The sequence below is a fragment of the Oryctolagus cuniculus genome, chromosome 9 (genome assembly GCF_964237555.1).
Source record: "Oryctolagus cuniculus chromosome 9, mOryCun1.1, whole genome shotgun sequence".
In the NCBI taxonomy this organism is placed as follows: Eukaryota; Metazoa; Chordata; class Mammalia; order Lagomorpha; family Leporidae; genus Oryctolagus; species Oryctolagus cuniculus.
Window position 1 is genome coordinate 54,841,048 of NC_091440.1, and position 16,647 is coordinate 54,857,694.

Below are 16,647 nucleotides of genomic sequence, written 5' to 3' on the forward strand. Positions count from 1 at the left end.
GATAAACATATATGGCAAAATTATGCTAAAAAGATATTATCATTTGGGTCCATATTGTATTCATTTGCATGCAGCCATGATAGAAGTACCCACATCTCTTAATCAACACATGACAGTCTGACACTCAGGAGTTGCCCAGATTATAGTAGACTCTATATAAAGAAGAAACCATGTTGGGGCTGGTGTTGTGGCAGCAGCAGGTTAACGCCCTGGCCTGAAGCACGGCATCCCATATGGGCCCCGGTTCGATACCTTGCTGCTCCACTTCCCATCCTGCTCTCTGCTATGGCCTGAAAAAGCAGTAGAAGATGGTCCAAATCACTGGGCCCCTGTACCTACACGGAAGACCCAGAAGAAGCTCCTGGCTTCTGCCTTTGGATCGGTGCAGCTCTGGCAGTTGTGGCCAATTGGGGAGTGAACCATCAGATGGAAGACCTCTCTCTCTCTCTCTCTCTCTCTCTCTCTCTGCCTCTCCTCTCTCTGTGTAACTCTGACTTTCACATAAATTAAAAAAAAATCTTAAAAATAGAAACCATGTCCTGCTAATTTAATGAAAGTTGCATGTTGTTTATTATTTCAACATCGCATTCTCTATTTGAACTACTATGGCCACAATTATATTTTGCCTAATCATTCATTATTTTTTTCTGTGTAACTATTTTAACTTTCGTATATCATTCTTGCACAGAAGGTTTAAAATCTAAATGTTAATAGGGTAATAAAAGCCAAAGATGAAAATAAGCATCTTAAAATTCTTGTTTCTGGTTTGCTTTGCAGTTTGTTCTCTCTCTAGAGAAGTTATAAACTCTCATGTTCTCATTCTGCCTCATTGACCTCAGTTCGGAGAGCACTTTGGACTCTCAAGGTAGAATAAAAAACACTTACTCCTCTTTTCTAAATGACAATGTTGAGATATCCCATCTTCTTGGGTAAAAAATAGAAATTTCACTTTGTCTCCCAATTAAATGATTATTTTCTATTTGGAACATATGGTACTAATGGCCTCTGTGATTCAACTATAAAAGAGGATTCCGACTGGCAGTATGGCTTTCTTCCTCTGCCCACCTTTGATACAGATCTCATACAGCACATCATCTTTTGCTGAGCATCGTAGCACAGAATCAAAGAAAAGGAAAGGAGAAAAAAAGCAGAGATGTGCTAAATAGGGGCTGTGCTAATGATTTCTAAAAAATGAGGTAATGCAGAAGTGGTAGCGTAGTTGTGCTGTGTAAAAGAGTGATTAGAAAAGAGATTTGTATAAATCAATGCACAGTCATGTGCCACACAAAAAAGCGTTAGGTAATGAGGGACTACATGTACAACTGTAGTCCTATATGATTATGCTGTCTAATGCTTACCATCTAAGTTGTGTTCACACAACAACAAAACTGCCTAATATTGCATCTCTGAGAATGGTTCCCTGTTGTTGAAGAAACGACTACAACTATTTGTGTTTTTATCTTCTGTTAAGTCAAGTCAGTAAATAGTTTTCCAAATTCGTTTTGGTTTCTAGGTTTTGATTTGTTAATCAAGATGCAACCTGAAGTCTGGCTATATTTTATATTACATAAGCATCTCCTATACTTTTCCTTCTAGTCATGATTCAAATCAAGTTTTTAATTACCTGTGTCTTTGTTTCATTTGTCTTTGTCAAAGCAGCTATGCAAATACATGCTCAGTTTCCCACATATACCTCAATTTTCATTTTATTACTCTCAAATTCATATTTTCCACATCAAGTTATATGCATAAATAAAAAAGGAATCAGGTAATTATCACCTAGAATTCTAAAATCCATTGTCATAGATTGGTTATTCTGATAACTGATTTCATCCTATGCCTAACTGGCACAGTGAAAATGAGATACATTCCAGTTTTTTAAATGACACTCCTTGACTTTTATAGTTGCTATTGTATTCTCCAGAGAGAATATAGTCAGTATTACTAAAATTCAATTACAAAATTAAAACAAATCAAATTTATCATGAAGAGTTCAAATAAATTTAGTTTGTTTTGATAAATTCAATTCTTGTTTTGATCAAATAAAAATATGACCCTACTTCACCAGCCTTCATAAAAATGTAAACCACTTTTGTCTTCAGAAACTCTCTTAGATACAGTTAAAAGATATCTTAGTAATAACACACTTTATAGTGTATCTTAATTTATAGCTTAAAGGGAGAAATTCATTGTCTGTATTATATCAGCATACAGATTTATATGTTCCAGTATGTTCCCTTCCAGAGTTCAATATCTTCTTTCTCAAAAGAAGAAAGTTTCCCTCATACTGGTTCACACCAGGAACACACTGATTCATATTATTATACCTGCCCAAACAGAACACACATTTCCATACTTTTATTGCATCTACTAGACAAAGTGTACAAATGAGAAACAAAAAATGTAAAAATATGAATACTGGAATTGTTACGAATATTAAATAAATGCAAATAAATTTAATAATCTAAAATTATTTTATTAGTACAGCTGGCAAATAAGAGAAAGCAATGCTTGTTTCTACTAAGAAAGCAGCAAAACTTAGAACCTGAAGTAATTAGTGCAGTAGTAAATAGCTCTTTGAAACCAAGTTTATGTTCTCATATAAGAGAACACAATTCTGCATATGCATGTGTCAGCAATTCCATGTGTAGAAGCATTCTCAGTATAATTTGTTCAAATATTCTGCATTTAGTATCTTCCTTATCAGAAACAATTTATCACAAATATTTGGAAAAAGACTCCAAAAAGGGTAAAACAGACAACAGGAATAAGTAATTATTAAAACACAAGAGAATATATCCACATGATGCAACATTGTACTATATGAACATTGTATTGCAGAAAAATTTTTACTTATAATGAAAAATGTTCTTATGAAATGAAAGTGGTTGATGTCATATATATATATGATATACATGTGATGTATGTATGTATATATGTGTGAATGTATATATATGTGAGTGTGTATTTATGTCTACTCTATATCTATCTATCTATCTATCTATCTATATGGAGAAAGAGGGAGAGAGAAAGAAAGCAAGAAAGCAAGAAATCAATAAAGCAAGAAAGAAAGAAAGGGAGAGAGATACATAAAGAAATCTACAGAGAGATACCCAGAGAAAGAGATATAAACTGATAGAATACAAAGGTTATACTTCCTGTTATTGACAGTGACTATCTATGGTGTTTGCATGGATTATTTTAACCTCTTTTTAGTGTTTATCTTGATTTTCAACTATTAAAAGCCAATTGATGCCTCTGTTCCAAGTCATTATCATTACTCAGAGGCCTGGAACTATGGAAAATATTGCTATTTTAAGTAGCTCTGCTCCCAGTTGCAATAACAGAGAGAAAAAAATATGTGGCAAATCATTCCATTAGCTCTTCTTGGTTATATTCAGAAATTATGCATGGCCAAAGTAGGTCTTGGAGTCATCACTAACTTCAAAATTTCTGGAGATTAAGCCACTCTGCTCTTCACATATCCAGAAGACAGAGCCCTGTAGTTACTGCGGGTGGCATTAATGACTTTCACACTTAAGAAAAGAGTACTAGAGGTATACAATAAGGCAGATCCATGAAAGCAATACTCTGTTCTGATAGACTTTAGATTTTCATTCCTTCTGATCTGTACCTGAAATTTGCTTTTTAATTGGTGAAACATCCTCTAGTGGTAATTGAGATACCCAGCATTATCTCATGCTCACCTAAGAGGAAAAGACTCATGGAGACCAAACCAAAAGAGAGCTATTGAGACTATAGAAGAAATTATTAAATTTTGGGTTCGTCGCCTCATATTTATAAAGTTTAATTTATTTCGTTCCTATTCTGATGGCTTACATTATCATGACTCAACTTGTAGTTAGTAAGCAGTAATGTGTTAAGGGTGAAAGTGCTGAGAGTGAGTTTCTCCTGTTGCCTGCCAGCCAACAGCATTGATATATGGCTACTTTGATTTAAAGAAACAGAGAGCATATAAATAAAGGGTCTTCTTAGCTTCTTGATGAGAACTGTCTTCCTTGCGGAACTACATAGAAGTTCACTATTTCCTTTTCAAAAAATAGATTTTCTTGTGAGCTAAATAAACAATTTCTCCTTACAACATGAAGGAAGAGAGAGAAGGCTTCACAAAGACACCAGGCGTCAGAATGCATCCTAAATGGAGTTTATCCACAACAAAGAAGCTAGCAACTCAACAAAAATGCAGTCACCTTCAAGATATATGATCCAAAACAGCAAAGGGGAGTGTAAGAACACCAGCAGCACTCCTGTAGCCAAGTGTGTGGTGCACACACAGCAGAGGACAGGGAGCTTTCATTTGAAATTAAGAAAAATGAAAAGCAGTTCAAAGGGAAGAAGGAAAACAAAAACGTATGGAATCAATAGGTTCTTAAAGACGTGACTGAATGCTAAGAATCTGGTAATAATAGTGAAACATACCTAATCAGTCACTTCCAGAGAGAGACTATAAAACGGAGACAATACATCCTACAAAGGCAGGGGATCTATAAGAAATAACACCAATTTAGGCAGTAGAGTTGATAAGAGAAATACAGAACCTTGGAAGAGGGCAACATAAGCAGATGTAGATTCAAATTTAGATCCCAAGGAAGACTAACAAATATCCATTCATATTGGAAATTTACATATGCCTCTAGTTCAAATATATATGTATAATTTTACTTCTTTATAAATATCATTTTATTCATAATGGGTGCATGAATTAGTCTTATGTGGTCTCTGTCTTTAAAAGTTCAATATCAGTAGCTTAATTTGACATAATTCTGAGTGCAAGAATCATGAGTAGAAATGTTTTATTTCAGGGTAAGACCATCCTAGGTGTCTAGAGCTCTATAATACTCAAATAAATGAAGGCATAGGATTAAGTCCAAGTGGAAGTAGTTTGACTTAACTTACATGAAATTCATTCTCGTAAAGGAAAGAAGCGTGAGAAATGCGGCTAATCTGAATTCCCTTTAGAACTGAATTATTTCTGTGGTTAATTATTTGCCTTCTGGAAGGACTTAGGGCAGTTTTGAGTGCCATGTGGCTCCCAAAGGGAACAATTTATTAGGGACAAGGACACAAGATGATAATGACATGCAGGCATCAGTCCTAGAAGAGAGATGTTTCAAATGCACAATTTTAAACGACTGGCAGTAAAAATATAAATGTTTTCATGTAGCAAGAAAATTGGAAATGTTAAACTCTTTAATGTCACAAAAGAGTCACATACCATCACTGAGTAACATAATCATCATTGCTCATATCTTTATGAGGAAAAATGCTACATTTGAATAGAAGTGCCATTCCAAATTCACCATGTGTGAGGACTGTTTTCACATAATTAGGAAACTGAGGACTTTATTCACTTAATAAAAACAAATGAAATGCATAAATAAAATAATTAATTATGATATATTTTGATCTGAGAGATCTTACCAGGGACACAAAGAAACATGTTTAACTTGAAAAAGTTACACAGTATTACTTATATTTATACTTCCTTAAAGCTATAATCTTACAATACATTGATTCTTTCTTTGGATAAAACAATATTTTCTGAAATTTCTATTAACCCTTTCCAGTCATGATTACAAGTTTCATAAGAAATGTCGAGTAGGATACTTCAAAAACCAGAAAATTAGGGGCTGGCCTTGTGGCACAGCAGGTTAAGACACCATCTTCAATGTCAGCATCCAAAATGGGCACAATTTCATATTTTGGCTGCTCCACATCCAAACCACTCCCTGCTAAGCACCTGGGAAAGCAGTAGAGGATAACTCAGCTACTTGGTCATCTGTATTCCAGTGGAAGACCTGCTCTTCCACCTGTCCTTGCCCTGGCCATTGTGGCCATTTGGGAGGTGAATCAGAGGATGGAAGATCTTGCTCTCTGTCTGTCCCTCTCTCTCTTTAACACTATCTTTCAAATAAATAGATAAATATTTTTAAAAATGACACTTTTAAGTGAATGAGAGACGGAGAGATTGATCTTCCCTCTGCTGGTTCATTCCCCAGGTAGCTGTAATGGCCAGGGCTAGGCCAGGCCCAGGCTAGGCCCAGGCCAGGAGCCTGCAGCTCCATCTAGGTCTCCCATGTGGATGGCAGGAAACCAATCACTTGGACCATCTTCTGCAGCTTTTCTGAGACCACTATCAGAAGCTGGATCAGAAGTAGAGCAGCCAGTATGTGAACTGGCACCCATATAGGATAGCAGTGTCATAGGTGGTGGCTTTACCTGCCATGCAACAACACCAGTCACTGGAAAGTTATTAGTTAACAGATGATTTTTGGCTAAAAAAAAACATTAAAATTAACATTTTTTGGGAAAGACTATAATCCAAAGTATAAACATATGTGTAATCTTCAAGGAGTTCATAACATATGTCTATTATGAAAAATATGCATCGATTACAAAAATTTCCAGTATCAGATAAACTTATCTTTTTTACAAATTGTATATAAGGTATACAAATTTCATGTATTTCATATTTACAGATTCAGGAACATAGTGATACTTTTCACCCTACCCACTCTCCTGTCACATGCTCCCCCACTTGTGTCTCTCCTATTCCCATTCTTATATTTTACAAAGATCTATTTTCAGTTAACATTATATCAATAAAATTAAACCCACACTAAGTAAAGAATTAAAAAAATAGTATGAAGGAAAACACCATTCCCCAACTGTTGAGAAAAAGACTGTTAAAAATCATTACATCTCAAAGTGTCAATTTCACTTCTCTGGATTACCTTTTATAACATTAACAAACTAATGGTATACTACAATAATTTTAATGATTTGTGATTTAAGCCATTCTGACAAGGGTGAGGTGATATCTCATTGCGGTTTTGATTTGCAATTCCTGTGGTTACTGATGTTGACACCTTTTTAAAAATATTTCTAGGCCATTTTGTATATCTTCTTTTGAAAATTGGAGTCCTTTGCTCATTTCTCAACCAGATTTTTGTTGTTGTTGTTAAGTTTTTATTTTTAACTTTTATTTAACAAATATAAATTTCCAAAGTACAGCTTATGGATTACAGTGGCTTTTTCCCCCCATAACTTCCCTCCCACCCGTACCCTCCCATCTCCTGCTCCCTCTCCCATTCCATTCACATCAAGATTCATTTTCAATTATCTTTATATACAGGAGATCAATTTAGTATAAATTAAGTAAAGATTTCAACAGTTTACACCCACACAGAAACTAGTCATAGCATTAATTCACATTTGTTGGCATGCAGCTCTTTGTAGTATTTTCTGATGATTCTCTTTATTTCTGTGATGTCTGTTACATTTTCTTTCTCATTTCTAATTTTATTGATTTGGGTGTTCTCCCTCCTTTGTTTGGTTAGTTGGGCTAATGATGTGTTAATTTTGTTTATTTTTTCAAAAAGAAAAGTTCTTCATTTCACTGATACTTTTTATTTTTCTTTTATTTCAATTTTGTTTATTTGTCCTCTAATTTTATTATTTCTTTTCTCCTGCTAGTTTTGTTTTTGGCTTGCTGTTTTTATTTTTAGGTCCTTGAGATACATTTATAGATCATTTATTTGTTGTCTTTCCAATTTCTTGATGTAGGCACCAGTTGCTGTAAACTTTCCTCTTAACACTGCTTCTGCTGTATCTCATGCTTAGATCATCTTCATCTGTTTCCAGAAATTTTTTAAATTTCTCTTTTGATTTCTTCAATGACCCACTGTTCATTCAGGAGAATGTTGTCAGTATGCATTTGTTTATATATATTCTAGAAAATCTTGAGCTGTTCATTTACAGCTTCATTTCATGTGGTCTGAGAAGATGCATAGCATGATTTTGATTTCTTTTTTTTTTTTTAATTTACTGTGACTTGGTTTACAGCCTGATATGGGGTCTATGCTAGATAAAGTTCCATGCTCTGGTGAGAAGAATCTGTGTTCTAACACTATAGGATGAAAGTTCTAGGGATAGCCATTAGGTCCACTTGGTCTGTATTGTCAATTAACTCTGTTGTTTCCTCGCTGATTTTCTGTCTGGTTGATCTATCCATTGCTGAAAGTGGAGTATTGCAGTCCCATTACTATTGTATTGGAGTCTATGTCTCACTTTAGATCCATTGACATTTCTTTTATATAGCCTGGTGCACTGTAATTAGGTGCATATGCATTTATAATAGTCATATTTTCCTTTTGAATTGATCCCTTAATCATTACATACTGTCCTTGTCTTTTTTATTTTTATTTAGTAAATATAAATTTCAAAGTACAGTTAATGGATTACAATGGCTCCCCCCCCCATAATTTCCCTCCCACTCTCACCCCTCCCATCTCCTGCTCCCTCTCCCATTCCATTCACATCAAGATTCATTTTCAATTATCTTTATATACAGAAGATCAATTCAGTATATATTAAGTCAAGATTTCATCAGTTTGCACCCACACAAAAACACAAAGTGTAAAATACTGTTTCAGTACTAGTTATAGCATTACTTCACATTGGACAACACATTAAGGACAGATCCCACATGAGGAGTAAGTACACAGTGACTCCTGTTGTTGACTTAACAATTTCACACTCTTGTTTATGGCCTCAGTAATCTCCCTAGGCTCTAGTCATGAGTTGCCAAGGCTATGGAAGCCTTTTGAGTTTGCCGACTTCGATCTTATTCCAACAGGGTCATAGTCAAAGTGGAAGTTCTCTCCTCCCTTCAGAGAAAGGTACCTCCTCCTTTGACGGCCCTGTTCTTTCCACTGGGATCTCACTCGCTGAGATCTTCCATTTAGGTCTTTTTTTTTTTTTTTTTTTTTTCAGGGTGTCTTGGCTTTCCATGCCTAAAATACTCTCATGGGCTCTTCAGCCAGATCCCTTTGTATTTTGACTGGAAAATTTTCTACCTTCTCTTTCTTCTGTAGTGATGACGACATTTCTGTGTGTAGCACATCCGTAAGCAACTTTTGTAAGGCTGGACAGGTGTGACAAATTCTTTCAATTTGTGTTTGTCATGGAAGGTCTTTATTTCACCTTCATTCATAAATGAGAGCTTTGCTGAATACAATATTATGGGTTGACAATTTTGTTCTCTTAAGACTTAGAATATATCTTGTGATTCTCTTCTAGCCTGTAGGGTTTCTGATGAAAAGTCAGTTGTGCAACTAATTGGAGATCCTTTGAAAGTAACCTGGAATTTTTCTCTTGCACATTTTAGAAACATTTGTGTTTTACTGTGGAGTTTGACTACAATGTGTTGTGGTGAAGATTTTTTAAATTATTTTTTTATTTGAAAGGCAGAGTTACAGAGAGGCAGAGAGAGAGATCTTCCATCTGTTGGTTCACTCCCCAAGTCCCTGCAATGGCTGGAATTGGTCTAATCTTAAGTCAGGAGCCAGGAGCTTCTTCTTTATGTCTCCCACATAAGTGCAAGGGTCCAAACTCTTGGGCCATCTTCTATTGCTTTCCCAGGCCATACCAGAGAGCTGGATCAGAAATGGAGCAGCCGGGTCCTGAACCGGCACCCACATGGGAATGCTGGCACTACAGGCAGTGGTTTTACCCAGTATGCTACAATGACGGCCCCCCGTGGTAATCTTTTTCTGGTCCTGTCTATTAGAATTTCTATGTGCTTACTGTATCTGGACTCCCCTTTCTTTCTCCAAATTAGGAAATTTTTCTGTAATTATTTCACTAAAAATGCCTTTGAATCCATTCTCTCTTTCCATGCCTATAGGAACTCCTAAGACCCATATGAGGGGCTGTTTGATAGTATGCCATAAACCTCCAACACTGATTTAGTTTTCTGTTTTCTTCAGGTTTTTGGTCTAAAATTTCCAGAGATTTGTCTTCTTCTTTTTTTTTTTTTTTTTTTTTTTTTTTTACAGGCAGAGTTATACAGAGAGAGAGAGAGAAAGGTCTTCCTTCCGTTGGTTCACCCCCTCAAATGGCTGCTACGGCCGCACAGCACCGATCCGAAGCCAGGAGCCAGGTGCTTTCTCCTGGTCTCCCATGCAGGTGCAGGGCCCAAGCACTTGAGCCATCCTCCACTGTCTTCCTGGGCCACAGCAGAGAGCTGGACTGGAAAAGGAGCAACCGGGACAGAATCTGGCACCCCAATCTGGACTAGAACCAGGGGTGCAGGCACCACAGGCAGAGGATTAGCCTAGTGAACCACGGTGCTGGCCCAGATACTTGTCTTCTAACTCAAATATTCTTTCTTTTGTCTCATTGAGTCTGTCATTAAGCCTTTCCACTGCATTTTTTATTTGTTTTATTCAATTTTTCATTTCCAATATTTCATTTTTATTTATCTTTATAATCTCAATTTCTTGGGAAAACCTTTCATTCATGTCATGTACTGATTTCTTTAGTTTGCTTCTGATTACTTCTAAGTAATCCTATAATCAGTTTTATTTAATTCTGTTTCTGGCATTCCTTCAATCTTTTCATCCTCATTCTAATATTGAAGTGTTGTGTTCTTTTGGAGGCATCATGTTGTCTTCCTTATGCTTGTTTCATGAATTGCTGTGTTTATTATAAGAAACTTTTGGAGCTACGTGTTGGTTATCTTTCCCTGTGATGGCTTTTATCTTTGGACTATTCCTCTGTGGCTTAGTGGAGTGTCTATTCTTTCAGTGAATACATTGAAGCATGTACTGAGTGTGGCCCTGGAGCTCTGTTCAGTATTCCAGCTTGAGGGGAGTGTCCAAAGGGGCACCCAAGTTGGGTGTAGTAAATCTCTCTCTCTCTCTTTTTTTTTTTTTTAATCAGAGGGAAGATTTGTTCTGCTCTGTTGGCATAGTCTCATGCTCATCTCCTCTCCTCAAAGGAGACAGATGCCTGGGTGTTAGCCCCAGTGTGTACAATATTTGTCTGCACTGTCACAAGGATGACACAGTGGATCCATGCAGTCCTCGGTCTGAGCACAGATTCCACATCAATGACCCTCACCAGGGAACTGGAGCTCTGAGTATGTGGAGCTGCCCACAGTGATTGTTCTAAGTCCCAGCCACACCCTGCACCCCTAACCCCCTTGCAGCCACAGTAGTTTCACAGTCCCAGCACATAAGCCTCCCACAGTCATGTGCACCCAGTCATCTGTCAGTTCTCCCAGTCAGATTCAGGTGTCTCTTCCCAGCTGGCTGCTGAGCACATGGACATGAGCAAGCACAGCTGTTACCTGTGTCCAAAGTGATGCCCGCCCTCTCTCAGCTAGTTTCAGGACTCTGGTGCTGGGCGTTTGGGGAAGAGAAACATGCCCTTTTATTTTCCTCTAGGTTGGCAGGTACACTGTGCCCCATAGCACTCCACACTGGACTCACACAAGGGTCTTCCCACAATTTTATTGCCAGTTACTTGGAATGCTACAGTCTTGTCTCACTTCACTCCAAAGCTGGTGCTGAGGCTCTCGGTTGCTGGGGTCCTGTGTTGTGCAAATCAACACCCTCCACATAGGTCCAAAGTGTCCCTCTAATCTGCATGGAGTTTCCTTTGCAGTTTTCTCCCTAACTCTTCCCTGAGGTTGCACTCTCTCCACTTTTTTAAACTAACTTCTCCTAAAGTAGAGCAGTAAGCCCCTTCCTTTACGGCCATCTTGGAAACTCTTCACATAGGTTTTGATATACTGTATTTTCATTCTCACTAATTGTAAGAATATTTTTATTTACTTTTAATTTCTACAATGACTCACTGGTCATTTAGTAACATTTTTTTTGATTTCCAAGTATTTATGAGTGTTCTGTTCTTCTTGCTAATTTCTAGCTTTATTCCTTTATGGTCTGAGAAGATACATGGTATGATTTCAACCTTTTTAAATTTGCTGAGAGTTGATTTGTGGAGTAATATGAGCTCTATCCTAGAAAATGTTCCATGTTCTGATGATAAAATTGTACATTTTGTAGCTGTTGGGTAAATTGTCCAGTAAATATCTGTTAGGTACATTTACTCAATAGTATGTTTCAACTCCGATGTATCTTTATTGATTCTTTTTGTCTGATTAGTCCATTGATAACAGTGAGGTGTGAAAGTCACCAATTATTGTTGTATTGGAGTATCTCTCGAACTGTAGATCTAATAGTATTTTCTATGTAATACATTGTTTTGTGTTATGTGCACATATATTTATGATTGTTATATTTTCTCGCTCACTCGAAACTTTAATCAAAATATAATATCTTCTTTATCTCTTTGTACCATTTTTTTTATTTTAAATCTGTTTTATCTGATATCACAATAGCTATGCCTGCTTGTTTTTGGTTCCCATTTGCCTCATATATCTTTTTCCAATTCTTTATAATCTGTGTGTATCTTTGTGAAGTTTTTCTTGTAGACAGCCTATAATGCGGGTCATGGTTTTTATTAATTCATCCAACCTAAGTCTTTTGGTTGGTAAATTTAATCCATTTACATTCGAGATTAGTATTGATAGATAAGAACTATGACTTGTCATTTTGTTGATTGGTTATTTTACCCACTTTGACAGTGAATTTTGTGGTGTCATGTGTTTTCATGTTTAATTCTAATGCTGGATGCCCTTCAGAAATTCTTGTAAGGCTGGTCTGGAGGTGATGAATTCTCTTGGTATTTACCTTTATGGAAAATATTTTTCCTTCAATTCTAAAGCATAACTTTGCTGGATGTAATGTTCTTGTTGGAATTTTTCTTTTTTTTTTTTTTTTTTCAGGATCTTGAGTATATCACCCCGATATCTTCTGGTCTCCAGGATTTCCACTAAGAAGTCTCATGTTAATATAATTGCTTTACCTTTATATGCAACTTGATACTTTTACTATGTTTAGGATTCTCTTCTTGTTTTTTTTTTCTAAGATTTATTTATTTATTTGAAAGTCAGAGTTACAAAGAAGTGGAGAGAGAGAGAAATCTTCCATCTGCTGGTTCATTCCCCAAATGGCTGCAACAACTGGAGGTGGGCCAATCCAAAGACAGGAGCCAGGAATTTCTTCCAGGTTGCCCATGTGAGCACAGGGGCCCAAGGACTTGGGACATCCTCTACTATTTTCCCAGGCCAAAGCACAGAGCTGAATTGGAAGAGAAGCAGTTGGTACTCAAATCACTGCCCATATGGGATACCAGTACTGCAGGCAGTGGTTTTACCTGTTATGCTACATCAGTGGTCCCTCTTTTCTTCTCTAACTTCTTGACAATTTGATGACAATATGCCTTAGTGAACTTTTTTGTTTGCATCAACTTGGGGTCCATTGAGCTTCTTGTATCTGGGTGCCTATGTCTCTTTAAAGACCTGGAGAATTTTCAAATTCTGTTTCTTTTAGTAAGTTTTCAATGCTTTTTTCCCTTTCTTCTCCTTCTGGAATGCCTATAACTTGAATATTTGGTCATTTAATGATAAGCATATTTTACACAGACTTTCTTCATTCATTTTATTTCTTGTCTCTTTATTTTCATCTGATTGTTATTCCAAATTTCTTGTCCTTGAGGTTAGTAATTCTTTTCTCCGTTTGATCTATTTTGCCATTAAGGTTTTTACTCATCTTTTTTTATTTTATTGATTGAAGATTTCATCTCCAAAATTTCAATTTGGTTCTTCTTAATGAGTTTTATCTCCTTTGTAATATCTTTATTAATGTCACTCATTGATTTTTTCTTTCTTTAATCTATCTATTGTCGCTCCCCCTCTTCATGGAGGAACGACACTAAACCCTGCCTAGGCTTCATATCCGAGTCACGGCACCATTATGTCGCTCCCCCTCTTCGTGGAGGAACGACACTAAGCCCTGCCTAGGCTTCATATCCGAGTCACGGCACCATTATGTCGCTCCCCCTCTTCATGGAGGAACGACACTAAACCCTGCCTAGGCTTCATATCCGAGTCACGGCACCATTATGTCGCTCCCCCTCTTCATGGAGGAACGACACAGGACCCTGCGCTGTTCTTTCGTCTGCTCGGCCCTCCCCGGGTTTGCTGCTGGTTCTTCCCGGGTTGGCTACTATCCCTTCCACCTCCGTGGAAGGGCAGTTCCCCCTGGCCGCATTCCCCACTTCCGCAGGGGAGCGGCACACCGCCGGCTGGCTCTCTGGGGGCTGCACGGGTTCCCTTAGATGTTCCCCATAGATGTTCCCGATGCATGCCGTCTCTCTCCTCCTTTATAGTCCTCCTCCGCCAATTCCAACTCGGCTGCCCACACGCCGAGTACGCTGCTCTCCAATCAGGAGCAAGTCCTACAGTTAATGGGTTGAACTGGAGGCAGCTGTGCGGAAGCTGTTTACTTCTCTCCCAGCGCCATATTGTGGGAGAGCAGATGCATAGAATAAGTCCTAATTCGAGTAACTTAGTCTAGTCCGGATTGCTCCCCACAATCTATATTCTCTTATATCTTGCTGTTTCCTTATAATCATTATTTTGAATTATATATACATATATATACACATATATATACTTTCAAACATTTTTTTCAGTTCAGGATCTAATCCTGGAGTATTGTATTCTTTAGGAGGCATAATGCTACCTTGTTTCTTCATGTCTCCTGTGCCCCTATGTTGATATTTGAGCATCTAGTATACTTGTGCCTTCTGCATTACAGAGTAAGATTTTTGGAAAAAGGTCTATGCTTTAGCTGGAATGCAGGGCATCACTTGGCTTGTTGCTTTGGCACTGGTTCTAGGTGAGCCTAGGAGTGTATTCTTTGAGTGGTTTATTTTGTCTTAATCAATGTCTGCTGTGTTTATAATTGACGCATTAGTCATGTCTCTTAATTCATAGGAATAGAAGTGTAGGTTTGACATGAATAAGGCTCTCCTTGGGTATGTATCTTTGGTCCACAAAGAGTTCAGTGTCATTCCTCCCAGTGAATGTGATAGGCAGAGCCTAGTTTTTGGTGTTTCTGGCAAGCCTGAGTGATGCTGAGACTTTTGGCACCAATTGCTGTGGCTCTAGCACTGTGTAATACGGATGGACCCTTCCTTAGGTGCTGCTGGGAGAGTTCAAATAGTGCTACAGCTTATAATATCAACAGCCTTAGTGCTAGGACTAGGGGATATGAAATGAATCCTGTTGCAGTCTTACAGGGTGACTGTGAGGTATACAGGTGGGATGCAGGTAGATTCTTCCGTATGTCCACCCTGTGGATTCCATTGGCACTGAGAAAATTAGAATAAACTATTACAGTCCTAGTGTTGCATTGTATAGCAGGGTCTTTACCCAGATTTCTTGAGGCAGGACTGGAGTTTTTTATGTGTTGTTTCTTGTTTTAGTCCCCAAATACTAAGGTGAATCTTCCTGGTTCACGAGAGTGCATGCGAGTACTCCTGGGACTAACGCTCCGAAATTCTCACTGCTGCAGGATGCAGGGGATCTGTTCTTTGCCTCATGTTTGCCCTGACTCTGACTACAGTGCTGGTAGGAGAAGAATAGAGACTCACTGTGCAATATTTTGCTGCTGAGTATGGCGCTCTGTATGGATTGGGGAAGGAAGCCAAGTAATGTGACTCAGACCCCAGTAAGCTCTCCAGGTTGAAGCAAAAGTCAGTGGATGGCTGTGGAATTCCCTCTCAGTTAAAACTGTGAGCAGTGGGGTGCACAGAAATTTCTTCCTACCTTCACATGGTAAGATGGTAGCTCACAGGCTGTTGCCGGCTACACCAGCAGGCTGGCTACAGCAGTGTGTCTGTCTTCTCTGCTCATGGCGCGTACATTCTTTGTTGTCAGCTTTTTTTTTTTTTTTCATCTTTACAGAAAATTTCCGTCAGTCAGACCACCAGAAGTGTAGTCCTTCCTTTATTCATTTCATATCCCAGAGCAGCTTAAGTTAGTTTGGCTTTGCCCTATTCAACCATCTTGGACCTTTCCAAATTTTCTTTTTTAATGCATCTGAAGATGGACATCTTGGTTGATTCTATATTTTGGGATATTGTGATCAATGCTGCAATCAACATGGTACAGAACACATCTCTGTGACACAATGAGTTAACCTCTTTTGATATAAATCTAACAGTAGGGCTGATGGATCATATACAGTTTTGTTTCTGATTTCTAAATAAATCTCTGTACTATTTTCCACAGTGGTTGTACTAATTTATATTACCATCAAAAGTGTATCAGAGTTCCCCTTTCTCCATAGCCTAACTAACATTTGCTACTTTTTGTGTTTTTTATGAGATTTATTTGAAAAGGGCTGAAGTGATATCTCATTGAAGGTTTAATCTGCATTTTCCTGATGGCTAGTGACACTGGGAATTTTTGTAATGTATTTTTTTCTGTGTGTATTTCTTCTTTGGAGAATTTTCTATTCAGGTCCTTTGCTCTTTTGTTAACTGGATTAGTTATTTAACTGTTGTTGAGTTTTTCTGAGTTCATGATATATTCCAGATACTAATATTTTGTCAGATAAGTGACTTTCAAATATTTTATCCCATTCAATCAGATGTCTTCATTTAAAAAAATTTTTTCCTTTATTGTGTATAATCTACACAGCTTTCTGGTATAATATAATGCCATTTGTCTAGTTTTGCTTTTCTTGCCTACACTTTCGGGATCTTAGCAAAGAAATCTTTGCCTACATAAATGTCTTTTTTTAACTTTTATATAATGAATATAAATTTCCAAAGTACAGCTTATGGATTACAATGGTTTTTCCCCCCATAACGTCCCTCCCACCCACAATCCTCCCCTCCCCTTCCATTCACATCAAGATTCAT